Raw genomic sequence first — 23,387 nt, forward strand, 5'->3', positions numbered from 1 at the left:
CATGGTATCCCAAACTACTGCCCTTGACGTTCCTCCCTTCTTATTAATTTCCCAAGACTCTGTCAATTCTCTTTGCATTTTTTCTACCACCTTATTATACTTCAAAAGTTTTGTGTTTAGTTTCCACCTAAACACTTCCTTATAATTCTTTTTAACTGTAAACTCTAAACTTAACAATGCATGATCTGTTACTTTTATTACCCCCATTTCCATTTTACATACCTTACTTGCAAACTCTTTTGAAACCATTATATAATCTATTCTAGACCCCTTGCTGATGCTCTCTGCCTGAGCGAAAGGGGCTGGCCATTGTGACCCCTTGCTGATGCTTTCTGCCCGACAGAGTGAGGCTGGCCACTGTGACCCCTTGCTGATGCTCTCTGCCTGAGGGAGTGACGCTGGCCATTGTGACCCCATGGTGATGCTCTCTGCCTAAGGGAGAGGGGCTGGCCACTGTGACCCCTTGCTGATGCTCTCTGCCTGAGGGAGAGGGCTGGCTACTGTGACCCCTTGCTGATGCTCTCTGCCTGAGGGAGTGAGGCAGGCCACTGTGACCCCTTGCTGATGCTCAATGCCTCAGGGAGTGAGGCTGGCCATTGTGACCTCTTGCTGATGCTCTCTGCCTGAGGGAGTGAGGCTAGCCACTGTGACCACTTGCTGATGCTCCATGCATGAGGGAGACGGTTCTGGCCATTGTGACCCCTTGCTGATGCTGTCTGCCTGAGGGAGTGAGGCTGGACATTGTGAACCCCTGCTGATGCTCTGTGGCTGAGGTAGAGGGGCTGGCCACTGTGACCCCTTGTTGATGCTCTCTGCCTGAGGGAAATCGGCTGGCCATTGTGATCCCTTGCTGATGCTCTTTTTTGAGGAAAAGGAGCTGGCCACAGTGACCCCATGCTGATGCTCTCTGCCTGAGGGACAGAGGTTGGCAATTTTGACCCCTTCCTGATGCCCTCTGTCTGAGTGAAATGTGATGGCCACAGTGACCCCTTGCTGATGCTCTCTGCCAGAGGGAGACGGGCTGGCCACAGTGACCCCTTGCTGATGCTCTCTGCCTGAGGTAGTGAGGCTGGCCATTGTAACCCCTTGCTGATGCTCTCTGCCTGAGGGAGGGAGGCTGGCCACTGTGACCCCTTGCTGATGCTCTCTGCCTGAGGGAAAGGGGCTTGCCATTGTGACCCCTTGCTGATGCTCTCTGTCCTAGGGAAAGGGGCTGGCCACAGTGACCCCTTGCTGATGCTCTCTGCCTGAAGGAAATGGGCTGGCCATTGTGACCCTTTTCTGATGCTCATTTCCGGAGGGAGAGAGACTGGCCATTGTGACCACTTGCTGATGCTCTCTGCCTGAGGAAGAGAGGCCGGCCATTTTGACCCCTTTCTGATTCTCTCTGCCTGAGGGAGAGAGGCTGGCCGTTGAGACCACTTGCTGATGCTCTCTGCCTAAGGTAGTGAGGCTGGCCACTGTGACCCCTTGCTGATGCTCTCTGCCTGAGGGAAATTGCTGGCCATTGTGACCCCTTTCTGATGCTCTCGGCGTAAGGGAGGGAGGCTGGCCTCTGTGACCCCTTGATGATGCTCTATGCCTGAGGGAAAGGGGCTGGCCATTGTGACCCCTTGCTGATGCCCTCTGTCTGAGGGAGTGAGTCTGGCCATTTTGACTCCTTGCTGATGCTCTCTGTCTGAGGGAGAGAGGCTGGCCATTGTGACCCCTTGCTGATGCTCTCTGCCTGAGGGAGAGGGCTGGCTACTGTGACCCTTTGCTGATGCTCTCTGCCTGAGGGAGAGGGGCTGGCCACTGTGACCCTTTGCTGATGCTCTCTGCCGGAGGGAGGGGGGCTGGCCACTGTGACCCCTTGCTGATGCTCTCTGCCTGAGGGAGAGAGGCTGGCCATTGTGACCCCTTGCTGATGCTCTCTGCCTGAGGGAGAGAGGTTGGCCATTGTGACCCCTTGCTGATTCTCTCTGCATGAGGGAGAGGGGCTGGCCACTGTGACCCCTTGCTGATGCTCTCTGCCTGTTGGAAAGCGGCTGGCCATTTTTACCCCCAGCTGATGCTCTCTGCCTGTGGGAGAGGGGCTGGCCATTGTGACCCCTTGCAGATGCTCTCTGCCTGAGGGAGTGAGGCTGGCCATTGTGACCCCCTGCTGATGCTTTTTGCCTGAGGTAGAGGGGCTGGCCACTGTGACCCCTTTGCTGATGCTCTCTGCCTGAGGGAAATGGGCTGGCCATTGTGACCCCTTGCTGATGCCCTCTGCTTGAGAGAGTGACGCTGTCCATTGTGACCCCTTGCTGATGCTCTCTGCCTGAGGCAGAGAGGCTGGCCAATGTGACCCCTTGCTGATGCTCTTTGCCTAAGGTAGTGAGGCTGGCCACTGTGACCCCTTGCTGATGCTCTCTGCCTGAGGGAGAAAGGGCGTGCAACTGTGTCCCCTTGCTGATGCTCTCTGCCTGAGGGAGAAGGGCTGGCCATTGTGACCCCTTGCTGATGCTCTCTGCCTGAGGAAAAGGGCTTGCCATTGTGACCCCTTGCTGATGCTCTCCGTCTTAGGGAAAGGGGCTGGCCATTGTGACCCCCTGCTGATGCTCTCTGCCTGAGGGAGAGAGGCTGGCCATTCAGACCCCTTGCTGATGCTCTCTGCCTAAGGTAGTGAGGCTGGCCACTGTGACCCCCTGCTGTTGCTTTGTGCCTGAGGTAGAGGGGCTGGCCACTTTGACCCCTTGCTGTTGCTCTCTGCCTGAGGGAAATTGCTGGCCATTGTGACCCCTTGCTGATGCTCTCTGCCTGAGGGAGACGGGCTGGCCATTGTGACCCCTTGCTGATGCTCTCTGCCTGAGGGACGGAGGCTGGCCACTGTGACCCCTTGCTGATGCTCTCTGCCTGAGGGAGACGGGCCGGCCATTGTAACCCCTTGCTGATGCTCTCTGCCTGAGGGAGACGGGCTGGCCACTGTGACCCCTTGCTGATGCTCTCTGCCTGAGGGAAAGGGGCTGGCCATTGTGACCCCTTGCTGATGCTCTCTGCCTGAGGGAGAGGGGCTGGCCACAGTGACCAATTGCTGATGCTCTCCTTTTGTGGGAAAGGAGCTGGCCACTGTGACCCCTTGCTGATTCTCTCTTCCTGAGGGAGACGGGCTGGCCATTGTAACCCCTTGCTGATGCTCTTTGCCTGAGGGAGAAGGGGCGGGCAACTGTGACCCCTTGCTGATGCTCTCTGCCTGAGGGAGTGAGGCTGGCCAATGTGACCCCCTGCTGTTGCTTTGTGCCTGAGGTAGAGGGGCTGGCCACTTTGACCCCTTGCTGTTGCTCTCTGCCTGAGGGAAATTGCTGGCCATTGTGACCTCTTGCTGATGCTCTCTGCCTGAGGGAGACGGGCTGGCCATTGTGACCCCTTGCTGATGCTCTCTGCCTGAGGGAGGGAGGCTGGCCACTGTGACCCCTTGCTGATGCTCTCTGCCTGAGGGAGACGGGCCGGCCATTGTAACCCCTTGCTGATGCTCTCTGCCTGAGGGAGACGGGCTGGCCACTGTGACCCCTTGCTGATGCTCTCTGCCTGAGCGAAAGGGGCTGGCCATTGTGACCCCTTGCTGATGCTCTCCTTTTGTGGGAAAGGAGCTGGCCACTGTGACCTCCTTGCTGATTCTCTCTTCCTGAGGGAGACGGGCTGGCCATTGTAACCCCTTGCTGATGCTCTCTGCCTGAGGGAGAAGGGGCGGGCAACTGTGACCCCTTGCTGATGCTCTCTGCCTGAGGGAGAGGGGCTGGCCATTGTGACCCCTTGCTGATGCTCTCTGCGTGAGGGAAAGGGGCTGGCCATTGTGACCCCTTGCTGATGCTCTCCGTCTTAGGGAAAGGGCTGGCCATAGTAACCCCTTGCTGATGCTCTCTTTTTGTGGGAAAGGAGCTGGCCACAGTGACCCCTTGCTGATGCTCTCTGCCTGTAGGAAATGGGTTGGCCATTGTGACCCCTTGCTGATGCTCTCTGCCTGAGGGAGAGAGGCTGGCCACTGTGTCCCCTTGCTGATGCTCCATGCCTGAGGGAGAGGGGCTGGCCATTGTGAGCCCTTGCCTGATGCTCTCTGCCTGAGGGAAAGTGGCTAGCCATTGTGACCCCTTGCTCATTCTCCATGACTGTGGGAGAGAGGCTGGCCATTGTGACCCCTTGCTGATGCTCTCTGCCTGAGGGAGTTTGGCTGGCCACTGTGACCCCTTGCTCATTCTCCATGACTGAGGGAGAGAGGCTGGCCATTGTGACCCCTTGCTGATGCTCTCTGCCTGAGGGAGTGACGCTGGCCATTGTGTCCCCTTGCTCATTCTCCATGACTGAGGGAGAGAGGCTGGCCATTGTGACCCCTTGCTGATGCTCTCTGCCTGAGGGAGAGCGGCTGGCCACTGTGACCCCTTGCTGATCCTCTCTGCCTGAGGGAGATGGGCTGGCCACTGTGATTCCTTGCTGATGCTTTTTGCCTGAGTGAGAGAGGCTGGTCATTGCGACCCGTTGCTGATGAAATCATAGAATCATAGAATCATAGAATAGAATCATAGAATCATAGAATCATAGAATAGCAGAGTTGGAAGGGGCCTACAAGGCCATCGAGTCCAACCCTTTGCTCAATGCAGGAATCCACCCTAAAGCATCCCTGACAGATGGTTGTCCAGCTGCCTCTTGAATGCCTCTAGTGTGGGAGAGCCCACAACCTCCCTAGGTAGCTGATTCCACTGTCGCACTGCTCTAACAGTCAGGAAGTTTTTCCTGATGTCCAGCCGGAATCTGGCTTCCTTTAACTTGAGCCCGTTATTCCGTGTCCTGCACTCTGGGAGAATCGAGAAGAGATCCTGGCCCTCCTCTGTGTGACAACCTTTTAAGTATTTGAAGAGTGCTATCATGTCTCCCCTCAATCTTCTCTTCTCCAGGCTAAACATTCCCAGTTCTTTCAGTCTCTCTTCATAGGGCTTTGTTTCTAGACCTCTGATCATCCTCGTTGCCCTCTTCTGAACACGCTCCAGCTTGTCTGCGTCCTTCTTGAATTGTGGAGCCCAGAACTGGACGCAATACTCTAGATGAGGCCTAACCAGGGCCGAATAGAGAGGAACCAGTACCTCACGTGATTTGGAAGCTATACTTCTATTAATGCAGCCCAAAATAGCATTTGCCTTTCTTGCAGCCATATCGCACTGTTGGCTCATATTCAGCTTGTGATCTACAACAATTCCAAGATCTTTCTCATTTGTAGTATTGCTGAGCCAAGTGTCCCCCATCTTGTAACTGTGCATTTGGTTTCTATTCCCTAAATGTAGAACTTGGCATTTATCCCTATTAAATTTCATTCTGTTGTTTTCAGCCCAGCACTCCAGCCTATCAAGATCACTTTGAAGTTTGTTTCTGTCTTCCAGGGTATTAGCTATCCCACCCAATTTGGTGTCATCTGCAAATTTTATCAGCATTCCCTGCACCTCCTCGTCCAAATCATTAATAAAAATGTTGAAGAGCACTGGGCCCAGGACTGAGCCCTGCGGCACCCCACTCGTTGCCTCTCCCCAGTTTGAGAAGGTTCCATTGATAAGTACTCTTTGAGTCCAATTCTGTAGCCAACTGTGGATCCACCTAATAGTTGTTCCATCTAGCCCACTTTTAGCTAGTTTGTTAATCAGAATGTCATGTGGTACTTTGTCAAAAGCTTTGCTGAAGTCAAGATATATGACATCCACAGCATTCCCACAGTCCACAAGGGAGGTTATCCTATCAAAAAATGAGATCAAATTAGTCTGACAGGATTTGTTCCTGACAAATCCATGTTGGCTTCTAGTAATCACTGCATTGATTTCAAGGTGTTTACAGATTGACTTCTTTATAATCTGCTCCAGAATTTTCCCAGGGATGGATGTCAGGCTGACTGGTCTGTAGTTCCCAGGTTCCTCCTTTTTGCCCTTTTTGAAGATAGGGACAACGTTAGCCCTCCTCCAGTCGTCCGGCACCTCACCCGTCTTCCATGATTTTGCAAAGATAATAGACAAAGGTTCTGAGAGTTCTTCCGCTAGCTCCTTCATTACTCTTGGATGCAGTTCATCGGGCCCTGGGGATTTGAACTCATTCAAGGAAATTAGGTGTTCTTTGACCATTTGTTTATCAATCTCAAACTGCAATCCTGCCCCCTCAACTTCTGCTTCACTTTTTCCAGGGGGGTCATAGATCCGCTTTTGGGAGAAGACCGAGGCAAAGTAGGAATTGAGCACTTCAGCCTTTTGTTTGTCGTCTGTTATCAATTTGCCATCCTCATTAAGCAGTTGAACCACCATTTCTTTCCTCTGTCTTTTACTACTCACGTATCTGAAGAAAGCCTTTTTATTGCTTTTAGCATCCCTCGCTAATCTCAGCTCATTCACAGCTTTAGCCTTCCTGACGCCATTTCGGCACTTCTGCGCCACTTGTCTGTACTCTTCTTTTGTAGCCTGGCCTTCCTTCCACTTCCTATATGTATCCCTTTTTGTTTTCAGTTCATCAATAAGCTTTTTGTGGAGCCACATTGGTTTCCTCTGTTGTCTTCTATCTTTTCTCCTTCTTGGAATTGTTTGTAACTGTGCCTTTAAAATTTCATTTTTTAGATACTCCCACCCATCCTGCACTCCTTTTCTTTTTAGGCTCCCTTGCCACGGGACCTTACTTATTATAGTTCTGAGTTTATTAAAATCAGCTTTCCTAAAATCCAGAGTACGTGTATGGCTACGCTCGACTTTTGCCTCCTTCATAATCAAGAATTCAAGTATGACGTGGTCACTTTCCCCCAGAGTTCCCGTAACTGCCACTTTATCCACTAAGTCATCCCTATTGGTCAATAACAAGTCAAGGATTGCTGACCCTCTAGTTCCTTCCACCACTTTCTGTAGGAGAAAGTTATCACCCATACATGTCAGGAATTTCTTGGAAGGGCCGCTTTTGGCAGTAATGGTCTCCCAACAGATATCAGGGTAATTGAAGTCCCCCATCACTACTACATCACACTTCCTTGAAACACTGGCAATTTGTTTCTCAAAAGTTTCGTCCTCGTCTTCTCCTTGATTGGGTAGTCGGTAGTAGACTCCGATTATCATATTCTTTTTATTCCTAGCCCCATTTATTTTAATCCAGACGCTCTCGATGGGGCTCCCAATCTCATCCGCCTGTATTTCTGTGCAGGGATAGCTATTTTTAACATATAGTGCAACTCCACCTCCCTTTCTATTTCTTCTGTTCTTTTTGAACAAGTTATATCCTTCAATTGCTATATTCCAGTCATGGGAGTCATCCCACCAAGTTTCAGTTATACCTATCAAGTCGTATTTGCCTTCATGTAATAAGAGTTCAAGTTCATTCTGTTTGTTTCCCATGCTCTGGGCATTAGTATATAGACATCGTAGACCATGTGTTTTATAGTCTGGCTTTGTTCCTACCTTGTTGCAGACACTATTTTGGGACTCTGTTGGAGCTGTTCTCTGTACTGTGGTGCATTGGCCTTCATCCATTGTTGCCTCAAAATTTACGTCTCCCACCCCCACAAGATTCAGTTTAAAGCCCTCCTGATGAAGTTCTTCATGCTGTGGCCAAACTCATTCTTTCCAGCCCTTGTGAGGTGCAACCCATCCCTTGCCAGCAGTCCATGTTCCAAGTAGCGTAGCCCGTGGTCCCAGAATCCAAAACTCTCACGACGGCACCCCTTTCGAAGCCAGTCGTTCATCCGGAGTATTTTTCTTTCCCTTTCTAATCCTCTTCCAAGAACCGGGAGGATGGATGAGAAAACAACCTGGGCCCCAAAGTTCTTCAGAATAGCAGAGTTTGAAGGGGCCTACAAGGCCATCGAGTCCAACACTCTGCTCAATGCAGGAATCCACCCTAAAGCATCCCCGACAGATGCTTGTCCAGCTGCCTCTTGAAGGCCTCTAGTGTGGGAGAGCACACAACTTCCCTAGGTAACTGATTCCATTGTCGCACTGCTCTAACCATCAGGAAGTTTTTCCTGATGTCCAGCTGGAATATGGCTTCCTTTAACTTCGTCCCGTTATTCCGTGTCCTGCACTCTGGGAGGATCGAGAAGAGATCCTGGCCCTCCTCTGTGTGACAACCTTTTAAGAATTTGAAGAGTGCTCTCATGTCTCCCCTCAATCTTCTCTTCTCCAGGCTAAACATGCCCAGTTCTTTCAGTCTGTCTTCATAGGGCTTTGTTTCCAGACCCCTGATCATCCTGGTTTCCCTCCTCTGAACACGCTCCAGCTTGTCTGCGTCCTTCTTGAAATGTGGAGCCCATAACTGGACGCAATACTCTAGATGAGGACTAACCAGGGCCGAATAGAGAGCAACCAGTACCTCACGTGATTTGGAAGCTATACTTCTTTTAATGCAGCCCAAAATAGCATTTGCCTTTCATGAATGAATGAATAGTTTATTTGTTTGTGGCACAAAGACCATTACAAAATACAAAGTTGCTAACATCGCAACACACATTATTTACAATATTCATAATCTTTAGGGTACAATCCTTTATTATCCACGGAGACAATCTGTAGATCTTTCTAGGGGTGTTCCGTTTTTCTGCAGCGCCCGCCCTTTGCTATCACACTGGTGACATGCATGTCAAAGTCACAAGAGTAATTTCAGTGATTACATTATAACCTGAAGTGCTAACAGTCAATAACTGGCACTATCAGATAGATGTGATCTCTGATTATAGTTTATACAAGGTTATTAGGTCAAATGGTCCCCCTTACAATCTACGCAGACTGTGTTAAGAAAGTTATTTCTGATTTTTTGGGCTGCAGCAGCAAACTTTGCTACCTTGATTGTGATTGCTTTACTATGGTCCGCCAGCAGATCGCAGATAATGTCTCTTCATTCATTCATTTGCCTTTCTTGCAGCCATATCGCACTGTTGGCTCATATTCAGCTTGCGATCTACAACAATTCCAAGATCCTTCTCATTTGTAGTATTGCTGAGCCAAGTATCCCCCATCTTGTAACTGTGCCTTTGGTTTCTATTTCCTAAATGTAGAACTTGGCATTTATCCCTATTAAATTTCATCCTGTTGTTTTCAGCCCAGCACTCCAGCCTATCAAGATCACTTTGAAGTTTGTTTCTGTCTTCCAGGGTATTAGCTATCCCCCCCAATTTTGTGTCATCTGCAAATTTGATCAGCGTTCCCTGCACCTCCTCGTCCAAATCATTAATAAAAATGTTGAAGAGCACTGGGCCCAGGACTGAGCCCTGCGGTACCCCACTCGTTGCCTCTCCCCAGTTTGAGAAGGTTCCATTGATAAGAATCTTTGAGTCCGATTCTGTAGCCAACTGCGAATCCACCTAATAGTTGTTCCATCTAGCCCACTTTTAGCTAGTTTGTTAATCAGAATGTCATGGGGTACTTTGTCAAAAGCTTTGCTGAAGTCAAGATATATGACGTCCACAGCGTTCCCACGGTCCACAAGGGAGGTTACCTTATCAAAAAATGAGATCCAATTTGTCTGACAGGACTTGTTCTTGACAAATCCATGTTGGCTTCTAGTGATCACCGCATTGATTTCAAGGTGTTTACAGATTGACTTCTTTATAATCTGCTCCAGAATTTTCCCAGGGATGGATGTCAGACTGACTGGTCTGTAGTTCCCAGGTTCCTCCTTTTTACCCTTTTTGAAGATAGGGACAACGTTAGCCCTCCTCCAGTCGTCCGGCACCTCACCCGTCTTCCATGACTTTGCAATGATAATAGACAAAGGTTCTGAGAGTTCTTCCGCTAGCTCCTTCATTACTCTAGGATGCAGTTCATCGGGCCCTGGAGATTTGAACTAGGGGTGTGCACGGACCCCCCGCTCTGCTTCACTTCCAGATCTGCGATTTTCAGATTGGGCCGCTTTGCCCCGCCCCCGCTCCGCCCATTTCCGCTCCGCTCCGCTCGAAAAAGTAAACAAACAGCTAAAAAAGTAAACAACTTTTTTTCTGTTCAAGTTAGAAACCTCATGTTTGGCACCATGACACCTCATGGACATATACACATGGATGCCAAGTTTCAAGGCAATCCCATCATCTCCTGATTTTTGGGGAATTTTTGAAAATTGGGCACCCCATTCAGACCCCTTGGGATAGCTCCGTCAATTTGCACGTTAGAAACCTCAAACTCACCACCATGACAGCTTATCCATGTGTCCATATGGATGCCCAAACTCAAGGCAGTCCCATCATCCCCTGATTTTTGGCGCAGCTCTAACCTCTAACGCACCACCCATAACCCTAATTCACACCCCTTTCGATAGCTCCATCAATTTGCACGTTAGAAACCTCAAACTTGGCACCATGATAGCTTATCCATGTGTCCACATGGATGCTAAGTTTCAAGGCAATCCCATCATCCCCTGATGTTAGGGGAAGTTTTGAAAATCGGGCACTCCAGTATGTCAGGGATTTAAAGTTGCAATGCAGACAGCTCAATGGGGCCAGTTCAAAGGAAATCCCAACATGCCATGAGATAACCCTAAATCTTCTTCCACATTTCAAAAATGGATTATTGAACTTGATAAAGTCCAAGTGAGCGCAGGAAGGACTTCTCCCCTGAGTCAAAGCAAGACACATACACCATCCCTGCGATGGTGAGGGAGAAGGGAGGGAAGGCGAGAAGGGAGGGAAGGCAGGCAGGCAGGCAGGCAGGCAGGCAGCACTAACACATAGCAAACCAACCCGTAAGCGGGCGCAAGGAGCAAGTGAGGCAAAGATGGCTGGTTGTTTCTTTCTAAGTCAGCAGTTACGCATTGAGGGGCACAGAGAAGGAGGACTGGGAGCAAGCGTGCCGGAGGGTGCTGGGCATGAACGGCAAAGCCCATCTCCCAGGCACCAGGTGGGCAGAGAGGCAGGCAGAGCAGGCGAGGAGTCAGTCCTGGCAGATGCCCCACCACAGCAGCACCCTGGGGGAGGCGGGCAGACAGGCAGGCAGGCAGGCAGGCAGGCATGGGTTGGTGGGCCCAGAAAAGCTGGTACCTTGCACAAGTAAGCCATAGATCTGCAGGGGAGTCAGTCCCAGCAGATCCAGCTACCTCACAAGGACGGCTCCCAGGCAGGCGGGCAGGCGCATCCACTGTAGTGGCTGTGCTCAACTCGGCGCACTACAAGACGAGTTGAAGTGAGAGCTCACTTCTCAGGAAACTTAAACTGTCCCTATGCACTAAGTGGCTGTGCTACGGGAGATCGGTGGACTCCTGGAGTACCACCCGCAATTGGGGAAGTAAATGAACTGAACTGACGGCTTGCTTCTCAAATAGGGGGTTACAGCGGAAGAGGGGTGGGACAACACTGGGCAGAGAAGCTGGACCAGCTTCTGCTACTAATCCTCACCCACATCCTGGAGGAACACAGCATCCAACACGAAGTGGCTGTGGTGAAGTCAATGGCTGTCATGAGTTGAAGTGAGAGCTCACTTCTCAGGAAACTTAAACTGTCCCTATGCACTAAGTGGCTGGGGAGAGAGGCACGGCCAGCTGCACCTCCACCGTAGGGGCTGTGCTCAAGTGTCTGAACTTGAAGTTGAAGTGAGAGCTCACTTCTCAGATACCTTTAATTGCTCCATATGAGACTGGGGAGAGAAGCTCAACCAGCTGCTGCGACTAATCCTCACCCACATCCTGGAGGACCAGAGCATCCACCGTAGTGGCTGTGCTCAACTCGGCGCACTACAAGACGAGTTGAAGTGAGAGCTCACTTCTCAGATACCTTTAATTGCTCCATATGAGACTGGGGAGAGAAGCTCGACCAGCTGCTGCAACTAATCCTCCTCACCCACATCCTGGAGGACCAAAGCATCCACCGAGAAGTGGCTGTGGTGAAGTCAATGGCTGTCATGAGTTGAAGTGAGAGCTCACTTCTCAGGAAACTTAAACTGTCCGTACGCACGAAGTGGCTGTGCTACGGGAGATCAGTCGACTGCTAGAGCTTGGCTCGCGCACATAGGGGAAGTCCATGAGTTGAAGTGACAGCTTGCTTCTCAAAATCACCAGACTGGATCATGAATAGTGCATCTGATCCTTGAGCTCTCCAAAGGGCGACCCGTGGACTGCTGGAGTTAACCTCCCTCAGTTGGGGAGTGAGGCGGGCATGGGCAGGCAGGCAGGCAGGTGGGCATGGGCAGGCAGGCATGGGCCGGTGGGCACAAAGGAGCTGGTACCTTGCACAGGTATGCCATAGATCTCTGGGGGAGTGAGTCCCAGCAGATCCAGCTACCTCACAAGGACGGCTCCAGGGCAGGCGGGCATGGGCAGGCAGGCAGGTGAGCAGGCAGGCAGGCTTGGGCCAGTGGGCACAAAGGAGCTGGTACCTTGCACAAGTATGCCATAGATCTCTGGGGGGGAGAGTCCCAGCAGATCCAGCTACCTCACAAGGACGACTCCCAGGCAGGCGGGCAGGCGCATCCACTGTAGTGGCTGTGCTCAACTCGGCGCACTACAAGACGCGTTGAGGTGAGAGCTCACTTCTCAGGAAACTTAAACTGTCCCGATGCACTAAGTGGCTGTGATACGGGAGATCGGTGGATTGTTGGAGTACCACCCGCAATTGGGAAAGTCCATGAGTTGAAGTGACAGCTTCTCAGATCACTTTAATTGCTTCAAATGAGACTGGGGAGAGAAGCTCGACCAGCTGCTGCTACGAACTCCACTTCAGGGAAAGGACAATATGAGGAACAGCTAACTGGTGAAGTCAATGACTCTCATGAGTCGAAGTGAGAGCTCACTTCTCAGAAAACATCAGGGAAAGGACAACATGAGGAACAGCTAGGACTTGGACTTGGACTTGAAGTGAGAGGTTGCTTCTCAAAGAGGGGGTTACAGCAGAATCCGGGTGGGACGAGACTGGGGGGGGAGAGAAGCTCGACCAGCTGCTGCTACTAATCCTCACCCACATCCTGGCAAACCAGAGCATCCACAGGAGTGGCTGTGGTGAAGTCAATGACTCTCATGAGTCGAAGTGAGAGCTCACTTCTCAGGAAACTTAAACTGTCCCTATGCACTAAGTGGCTGTGCTCCGGAAGATCGGTGGATTGTTGGAGTACCACCCGCGATTGGGGAAGTAAATGAACTGAACTGATGGCTTCTCAGATCACTTTAATTGCTCCAAATGAGACTGGGGAGAGAAGCTCGACCAGCTGCTGCTACGAACTCCACTTCAGGGAAAGGACAACATGAGAAACAGCTAACTGGTGAAGTCAATGGCTGTCATGAGTCGAAGTGAGAGCTCACTTCTCAGAAGTCCATGACTTGAAGTGAGTGACAGCTTGCTTCTCAAAGAGGGGTTACAGCGGAAGAGGGGTGGGACGAGACCGGGGAGAGAGGCACGGCCAGCTGCGCCTCCACCATAGGGGCTGTGCTCAAGTGTCTGAACTTGAAGTTGAAGTGAGAGCTCACTTCTCAGATACCTTTAATTGCTCCATATGAGACTGCGGAGAGAAGCTCGACCAGCTGCTGCTACGAATTCCACTTCAGGGAAAGGACAACATGAGGAACAGCTAACTGGTGAAGTCAATGGCTGTCATGAGTCGAAGTGAGAGCTCACTTCTCAGAAAACTTAAACTGTCCCTATGCACTAAGTGACTGTGCTACGGGAGATCGGTGGATTGTTGGAGTACCACCCGCAATTGGGGAAGTCCATGAGTTGAAGTGACAGCTTGCTTCTCAAAAAATCACCAGACTGGATCACGAATAGTGCATCTGATCCCTGAGCTCTCCAAAGGGCGACCCGTGGACTGCTGGAGTTAACCTTCCTCAATTGGGGAGTGAGGCGGGCATGGGCAGGCAGGCAGGCAGGCGGGCATGGGCAGGCAGGCATGGGCTGGTGGGCAAAAAGGAGCTGGTACCTTGCACAGGTATGCCATAGATCTCTGGGGGAGTGAGTCCCAGCAGATCCAGTTACCTCACAAGGACGGCTCCAGGGCAGGCGGGCATGGGCAGGCAGGCAGGTGGGCAGGCGGGCAGGCAGACAGGAAGGCGAGCAGGCAGGCAGGCTTGGGCCGGTGGGCACAAAGGAGCTGGTACCTTGGACAAGTATGCCATAGATCTCTGGGGGAGTGAGTCCCAGCAGATCCAGCTACCTCACAAGGACGGCTCCAGGGCAGGTGGGCATGGGCAGGAAGGCAGGCAGGCGGGCAGGCAGACAGGAAGGCTTGGGCCGGTGGGCACAAAGGAGCTGGTACCTTGCACAAGTATGCCATAGATCTCTGGGGGGGTGAGTCCCAGCAAATCCAGCTACCTCACAAGGACGGCTCCAGGGCAGGCAGGCATGAGCAGGCAGGCAGGCAGGCAGGCAGACAGGCAGGCGAGCAGGCAGGCAGGCTTGGGCTGGTGGGCACAAAGGAGCTGGTACCTTGCACAGGTATGCCATAGATCTCTGGGGGAGTGCGTCCGAGCAGATCCAGCTACCTCACAAGGACGGCTCCAGGGCAGGCGGGCATGGGCAGGCAGGCAGGCAGGCAGGCGGGCAAGCAGACAGGCAGGCATGGGCCGGTGGGCACAAAGGAGCTGGTACCTTGCACAGGTATGCCATAGATCTCTGGGGGGGGGTGAGTCCCAGCAGATCCAGCTACCTCACAAGGACGGCTCCAGGGCAGCCGGGCATGGGCAGGCAGGCAGGCGAGCAGGCAGGCAGGCTTGGGCCGGTGGGCACAAAGGAGCTGGTACCTTGCACAAGTATGCCATAGATCTCTGGGGGGGGGTGTCCCAGCAGATCCAGCTACCTCACAAGGATGGCTCCAGGGCAGGCGGGCATGGGCAGGCAGGCGGGCAAAAAGGAGCTACTAGTTATTGAAGCAGTTACTTTGAGTATGGAAGATTTGTGTGCATGCTTGGAGGATTAACGTTGTTGCTGAGCCCTCCAAAGGGCGACCCGTGGACTGCTGGAGTTTACCTCCCTCAATTGGGGAAGTGAATGATGAGTTTAAGTGAAAGCTTGCTTCTCAAAGAGGGGTTACAGCAGAAGGGGAAGAGGAAGAGGGGTTGGATGAGACTGAGGAGAGAGAGAGAAGAGAGCATCCACTGTAGTGGCTTTGCTAGTGGCTGTGCTACGGGCGATCGGTGGACTGCTGGAGTACCTCCCGCACATAGGGGAAGTCCATGAGTTGAAGTGAAAGGTTGCTTCTCAAAATCAGCACACAGATCAAGTACTCCATTTGATCCCCGAGCTATCCAAAGGGCGACCCGTAGACTGCTGGAGTTTTCCTTCTGTTCTCGGTGGCTGGGATGGGTCTCGGCTTCTCAAAGCCATGGCACTGCTGCGTATGCACTGCAGCTTCTCCTAAGAGAGCTGTCCCACGGACAAACGGTGCATTACTGGAGCTTAGCTTTTTCTCAAAGGGGAAGTCAATGAGTTGAAGTGAAAGGTTGCTTCGGAAGTCTATGGCTTTCATGAGTTTCAGTGACAGCTTGCTTCTCAAAGAGGGGGTTACAGCGGAAGAGGGGTGGGACAACACTGGGGAGAGAAGCTCGACCAGCTTCTGCGACTAATCCTCACCCACATCCTGGAGGACCACAGCATCCACAGTAGTGGCTGTGGTGAAGTCAATGGCTGTCGTGAGTTGAAGTGAGAGCTCACTTCTCAGAAAACTGAAACTGTCCGTACACACTAAGTGGCTGTGCTACGGGAGATCGGTCGACTGCTGGAGTACCTCCCTCAATTGGGGAAGTGAATGAGTAAGTGAAAAGTTGCCTCTCAAAATCACCAGACTGGATCACGAATAGTGCATCTGATCCCTGAGCTCTCCAAAGGGCGACCCGTGGACTGCTGGAGTTTAACCTCCCTCACCCTCAATTGGCGAAGTGAATGAGTTTCAGTGAAAGGTTGCTTCTCAAAATCAGCACACTGATCGAGTCACCCACATCCTGGAGGACCACAGCCTCTATGTAGTGGCTGTGCTGAAGTCAATGACTTCCATGAGTTGAAGTTAAAGGTTGCTTCTCAAAGGCGAGGACTCTCCTGTTTCATTTTCGCAGCGAGACAGGCAGCTGCAGTAACACTCACAACCACACACACAATGACAGCTTTTGCACAGAGGCTCATGAGTTGAAGTGACAGCTTGCTTCTCAAAACCATACTTCTGGATCAGGGAGTACGTCTTCCACTCCAAGGGCACTCCAAAGGGCGACCCGTGGACTGCTGGAGAGAGGCAGCCTGGCTAGTGGTGGTGGTGCCAGGCATTGCCTTGCCCCCTGCTTGCACCTCACCCAAACACGTGCAGTCAATCATGGAAGCTTTTGGAACTGGGTGGAAAACTATCCGGATGAGTTGACTAAGCTGTACCGAACGCCACAGAAATGAAATGAACTCAAGTGCGGTGCTTTGCCCTCACAGTCACACACACACACACGCACGGTGACAAACTCTGCCTACAGCTTTTGTAGAGGCTCATGATCCCCACCAGACAGGAAGTATTCTGGGGAACATTCAGCCTGGCAGTGCCTGCTACGTCGTCTACTGTGGTGAACTGAATTGTAGAAGGACTACAGCCTGCCTGCCTGTATGTAAGACGAAGAAGGCATGACCTTACTGAGAGAGACGAATCGAATGATTCAGAGTTGATGTTGTGAACGGAAACACAGCCACTAAATAATAATAATAATAATAATAATAAGAAGAAGAAGAAGAAGAAGTAGAAGAAGAAGAAGAAGACGAAGAAGCCTGCCTGCCTGCCTGAACTGTAGTGTGCCAACCGAAGGAGGGGTGGAATTAAAGGGAGGGGAGCCTGCCTGTCACTCCCACTAGGGCTTGAGGGTGGGGTATCCCAGCAGGGGCAGATTGCCCTTCAGAAAGACCAGCTGCTCCACCAAGTCTGGCTCCAAGCGAGAGCGGTGAGGGGTCACTATGTCGCCCGCCATAGAGAACACCCTCTCGCTTGGAACACTGGTGGGTGGGCAGCTGAGTCGATCCATGGCCACCCGCGACAGGTCCGGCCAAATCTGAAAGCGGGATGACCAGTAGGCCAGGGGGTCCATGGAGCAGTCCTCCATGGGCTCTGCCAGGTAACGCTGCACGGCGGTTGCAGCGTCATCCTGGCCAGTGGCTGGGGAGGGTCTCTGCCCAACCACGGCGTGCAGAGCCTCTGCCCAATACTCCTGACCTGTGCTGCTGCTGGGAGGGATGCAGGTGAGGCTGCTGCTGGTGCTGCTGCTGCTGTGGGGAGGGGTGGCCTGCTCCTCTGCCTCACTCTGCCCCACCCTCTTGGCCCGTGCCGCCCGCACTTCGCCCACCAGCATTTCCACCCAGTGCTGCCTGCTATTTGGCCCACAAAGCCCATCCTTCACATGAGGGTCGCACATGGCTGCCAACATGTGGACCTTTTCTATTTGGATGGGCTCCAGCCTCCACGTCAGGCCGTCCCTCAGCCTAGTCACCGCTTCGCGTACCTCGGGCTCGAAGCGCCTGCCAGTGACGGGATCCCTGTACTCCAGAAACTCACCCATCTGTTTCTGGAGATGCCTGCATACAGGGATCACCTGGCTGAGGAGAGCAGAGCTAGTGTTCAGGGTCTCGGTGGCCTTAAGGAACGGCTTGAGGACCGCCACCAGCTGGGACATGGCGTCCCACTGCTGCTTGCCCAGGGCTGGGTGGACGCCCATGTCCCTGACCCTGAACAAGTCATGGATGGCACACTGTTGCTCCACCATCCGCTCCAGCATCAGGTAGGTGGAGTTCCAGCGTGTCACCACATCTTGCACTAGCCTGTGCTGCGGGAGATTCAACTCCTCCTGCTTCTCCTGCAGCAAGCGACTGCCCCTGACACTGTGGTGGAAATGGCCTGCCACCTTTCTGCAGCTCTCCAGGAGGTTACGGATTCCGGACAGGGGACCGAGGTTGGCCTTGGTGCCCATCCCAAGGCCATCCCTCACCACCAGGTTCAACACGTGCGTGATGCAGCGGACGCCCTCGAATCCACCGTCGCGCACCGCCTTCACCATGTTGGCTCCCCTGTCCGTGACCATGAAACCGCGGGTGACCTTCTGCCCAGCTAGCCACCCATGCACCATGCGGTTCATGGCCTCCGTAATCTCTGCTGCCGTGTGGGACTGGTCCATCACTTGCGTGTGGAGGAGGGCCCAGCAGTAGCCCTCCTTGCCAGTCCCTGTAGTGCTGGATGCTTCCTGCCCCACGGCTGCCCACCAGTGTGCCATCAGGGACAGGTAAGCGTGCACTCCGCCCTTGCTGGACCAAATGTCGGAGGTGAAGTGCACCATCCGTGCCTCTGCCTGGCACAGACGACCCAGCACTAACTCCCTGCAGGAACGGTACAGGGAAGGCACCACCCGCCTGCTCAGGGTGGTGCGACACGGCAGCTTATAGTATGGCACCACAAGCGCCATCAGCCTCTTGAAGCCTGCGTTGTCGACGAGGCTGAATGGCTGGTCGTCCAACGCCACCATCTCACCGATGCACGTCGTGATCTGGGTGGGCGTTGGAAAACGCCATCTTGTGGGTCCATACTTCCCCCACCCCATTTCTGGCAGGGTTGCCTGCCTAAAACTTGTGGGGATGGGAGATGGAGAGCTGAGACTGGAAGTGCCAGCAGCAGCAGCAGCCGCCTTCGGCTTTCCCCTGGAACCAGTCACCTTGCCCGCCTCTTTCCCCAGCAAGACCGACTGGTGCTGCCTCTGAAGATGCATCTTCATGCTGCTGGTTCCATAATGCCCTGTAGATGAACCCCTGCTTAGGCTGAGTTTTCAGTGGCGACAGACAGCAAAGCGGGGATCCACTCCCACCTCAAAGTGGTCCCACACGATGCTTGTCTTTCGCTTCCGTGGTGACACCACCAATTGCCCACCTGAGCTCTCTGGTGTTGCCACAGAAACAGGGGTGGCAGTGGAAGAGGTGTGGGATGAGACTGTGGAGAGAGCCTCAGCCTGCTGCTGCTCCTCCTCAGCCCCCACATCCTGGAGGACCACCGCCTCCGCCTCCTCCCCCTCCCCCTCCACTGTGCTGAGGACCTCATCTAGGTCCATCAGCGGGCTCGTGGGCTCAAAGGATAATGAAGGAGATACTCCTCCTCCTCCTCTAATGGCACTGCTGCCACTTGCCTCTTGCAAAGGGGCACTTTTCCCATTCCCACCCTCAAAAAGAGAACGCCGGGCACAAGTTGCAGAAGAGAGTGGCTCTGCCTGCTGCTTGTCCTGCTTCTGTTGCCGAGCAGCCAGCCAAGGAATTGCCCGTTTGATTTTCACAGCAGGAGAGGCAGCCTGCTTACTGGTGCCACCCTGACCCTTGCTGCTTTCAACACGCCTGCTCCCTCTTCTCATGATGACTAATATCTACTACTACTAATATGTATAAGAAGAATAAAATATTAATACTACTAATAATATGTATAAGAATATACTAATATACTACTAAGAATATGTATAAGAATATAAGAATATGTTTAAGAATATTACTAATAAATGCAGGGAAATGGGACGAGAAGTGTGTGTATGCTTTCCCCAAAATGCTCAATCTGTGGCTGTTGCACTTCACAAAAGCAGTGCACACACAGCACACTCACAGTCCAAGTTACACAGAGAAGAAAAAGAGAATAATATTTTTTTGGTATTTTTTTGTATATAGATAGAAGGAAACACAATCAGGCTTTAAGAGAGGGGAGGGGGAAACGAACCAACCAAACACTACTACTAATATGTATAAGAAGAATAAAATATTAATACTACTAATAATATGTATGAGAATATACTAATATATATACTACTAAGAATATGTAAAAGAATATAATAATATGTTTAAGAATATTACTAATAAATGTAGGGAAATGGGACAAGAAGTGTGTGTATGCTTTCAAAAAAAAGCTTTCACAAAAGCAGAAGGAAGATCAAACACAAACAGGCTTTAAGAGAGGGGAGGGGGACGACAAACAACCAAACAAACACACACTCCAAAATTTAAAAATAAAGTTTATATTAAGTCAAAGTAAGGGAAAAACACAGGGCAAACTAAGCAAAAAGTCAGAAAGAAGCAAACAAACACGCGCCAAGCTAAAATCCTAATCTATCTCCAAAGTACACAGCAGCAGCTAGCTAAGTAGACCCTCTCCCAACGAACGCAAAACCCACAAGACGCTGAGAGCTCTCTGACTGTGAGGGTGACTCTGGCTTAGTCCCCGCCTCAAACGCTGGGATTGGAGGATGATGCTTCATGAGGTGATCAATTCTCATCAGGATTGGGAGTTGAATGTGCCTGTCATCGCTTCAAATAAACCCCGCCGCGCCGCAGCCGGTTTACCCTACCGTTTGTATTGTAAATGTACCTGATTTTTTTAAAAAATATAGCACGCGACCCGCACGACGCAGAGAGCTGAGAGTAGTCTCAAAACGACCCCCATCCAGACTCTCTGAGCACAAGAATTTTCAGAACGATAGCTTCAAAAACAACCCAGTTATCCGCGATTATTTTCCGCAATGCAATCCTATGGGCGAAATGTTTCAAGATGGCGATCGGAGCGGTCTGCTTGAAAGAGGAGCTCCGAAAAATGGGCGCTTCTCTTCGCCTTGCTTCTAGGGGTCTGCGGTCCGCTTCTACTCCACCTCTGGGCAAGGCGGAGCAGGCCAATTCGCTACTGCTTCTACGCTTCTAATCGGAGCGGAGCACATGCCTAAAAATAACCAACCAAAGCATAAAACAGGAAGTGCAGAGCAGACCCACACGGACTACAGTGCACCTCTTGGATAACAACGTTGTCCACAGGCAACTCTGCAAGTTCTGCCACTTCCCGTGCCACGGAAAAAGCGCGTCTCTCCTGCAGCTGTTCCAGAATTCTTCTGCGCTCATTCTGGAAATTCTCAACAGTGTAACTGCTTAAAATGGCACCATCAATTAAGACAGAAGAATCCTTCAAGGCAGAGCTGAGGGCACTTAGCTTCTTCAAATCTGGCCCAATGTACAAAAGGAGCACAAAAAACAGTAACGAAAAAAGACAGGGCCGCTGCTGAAGACGTGGCGCCATCAGCCCTTCAGAGGCGAGAGCCTTGGGGAAGGAGCAAACGGGGACTCAGAGGTCGGCCGCATCGACCTGCCACCCAGGCCCCTCCTCCTCCTCCTCCTGCTCCTCCTTTGAGCGCCACCCTGGCCAGAAGCACATTGGGCAGCGAGGACAGAGACGGCCACGTCAGTGGCTGTGCCAAGCCACACTGCTGTGCCCAAGCAGTGTGGCAACGAGGGACAGGGCCTTTTCAGTGGTGGCCCCCAGACTGTGGAATGATCTCCCTGATGAGGCTCGCCTGGCACCAACGCTGCTCTCTTTCCAGCGCCAGGTTAAGACTTTCCTCTTTGCCCAGGCATATGGCGGCACATCCTAATGACCCACATGTTTAGTTTTAATCGGTTTTTAATGCTTTATGTGTGTATGTACTGTGCTTTAGAGTTTTAAATTTGGTATACTTGTTTTTACCTCAATTTTAGAATTTCTATAAACCGCCCAGAGAGCCCACAGAGGACAGTGACTGCAGAGGTAGAAGGCTTGGCCTTCTATCAAAAGGCACGGGCCTTTCAATGCACTTGCAAACTACTTACTGCTCTGCCAAATTTCTGTTGGTTTCCTATCCCATTTCTGTGCCACAGTCTATTATTATTATTATTATTATTATTATTATTATTATTATTATTATTATTAAGTTCTATTACACTTAAAAGGAGCCCAAATTTGGCAGCTAAAGACTTCTTTAACCCTAGCTTGCCTTTAAGGGCCGCCTGAGGCCAGGCACTGAAAACGACACCCTGGCTGAAGTTAAGCTCCAGTTAAAATCCACAAATGTCAATCCAGCGACTAGGCTACGTGGGCAACACCCACCCACAGGAAACACACACACAAAATGGTCCTTGCCGTGAGGAAGAGCAATGTTGGGAGCTGCAAAAAGCTGAAGGCGTTTTCCTAACTCCTCCTGGGTCCTGCATTGCGGCAGCATCACTTCCAGGAGACATGAAGCCTGTGACTCCACCCAGGGCCTGGGGAGGATGGGAGGCGGCACATCACGTGTGGCTGGAAGCTGTGGAAAGACCACCTGGAGTAAGCGAGGCGGGCTGCAGAACACTCCTGCCCACCACCCGGACTTCAGGCCAGGGACATATTGAGGCAACTTGCGCGAACAGCCACCCTCCGCAACAGAGGTTTAGGAAATGAGGAGTTGTACACACCAGGAAAGGTGTGGTGTGTGGGTGTTAACTGTTCTTCATCTGGTGAAATTAAACTCACGATCAAAAGAACACAACTAAGGGAACAGGCTCAGTAGACTTCGGGCCTGTTCAGAGGACATGCGAAGCCACGGTTAGGCCGACGACCCTCTTGCAGCAAGTGGTGAGTGCGTGTTTAAACCGTGGTTACATAGCCACCATGGTTAGGAATGGTTCACACAACATGCTAAGCCATGATGTTTACCTCAAAATGCTTAACCACCGTGGTTTAGCATGCCGGCGAAACAGGGTCAATGCCTCTCCCTTTAGGAATCCCTCCGCTGGATCCCAAAGAATAGGATCGTGGCCCATGTTTTACCCCATGTAATGTATGCAGGACCTCCTCCTGGTGGATGTATCTGTCGGGAACAAAGATTGCGCCAATGCACGCCTCTTGTCCTGCCTGCCTCATTCCTCTCCCTAAACGCAGGACAAACATGCGACTCAGCAGCAGCAGCAGCAGCTTCGCCTAACTGGTTGATTCTCCCCCCCCCCATCCCAGACAGGGCTGGAATTAGAGTAACGAAAGGCCTAAGAGGCTAAGAAGAGGAACGGGCCTGTTGCAAAAAATAGAGATGATAAAATCAAACCAATTATCTAACATTAACAAATGTATCTGAATCAAACACAAAAATCTTCACCATAAATCATTTACTACACATTTCTTCAAACAAACTTTTATATATGCTTTCTTCTTTCTCCCACTTCCTCATCTTAAACCTTAATAAACCTTTTATAAATTGGACTCATAGTTTGATCACTCAAGGAATATTCTGCCATGTGCCAGATCGCTTGGTTTCTCCTACAGGCTTTCATTCATTGAAGAAGAAAGGGGAAACGGGTGAGGTTCACTCTGGGGTGTCTCTTCTCCCACTGAGAGGCAGCATAGTGTAGTGGTTACAGTGTTAGACTGGGACTAGGGAGAATCAGGTTCAAGTCCGCATTTGGCCATGAAGCTTACAGGGTGGCGCTGGGCCTGGCGCGGACTCTCAGCCTAACCTGCCTCATGGGTGGGATCGGGAGGGGCACCGACAGCGGGGTATCAATGCGACCAATAATTATTTAAAAAGCAACCATCTGTAGTTTCGAGGATCCTCTCACCACAGAAGCCAAATTGTCTTAGAGCGCTGGTAGAATTTAAGAGAGAAGCAGCATGGCACTCAGCCCATCGAACACCTGCAGCTTTCACAACAATATA

Source organism: Elgaria multicarinata, chromosome 19, assembly GCF_023053635.1.
Source record: "Elgaria multicarinata webbii isolate HBS135686 ecotype San Diego chromosome 19, rElgMul1.1.pri, whole genome shotgun sequence".
Lineage (NCBI taxonomy): Eukaryota > Metazoa > Chordata > Lepidosauria > Squamata > Anguidae > Elgaria > Elgaria multicarinata.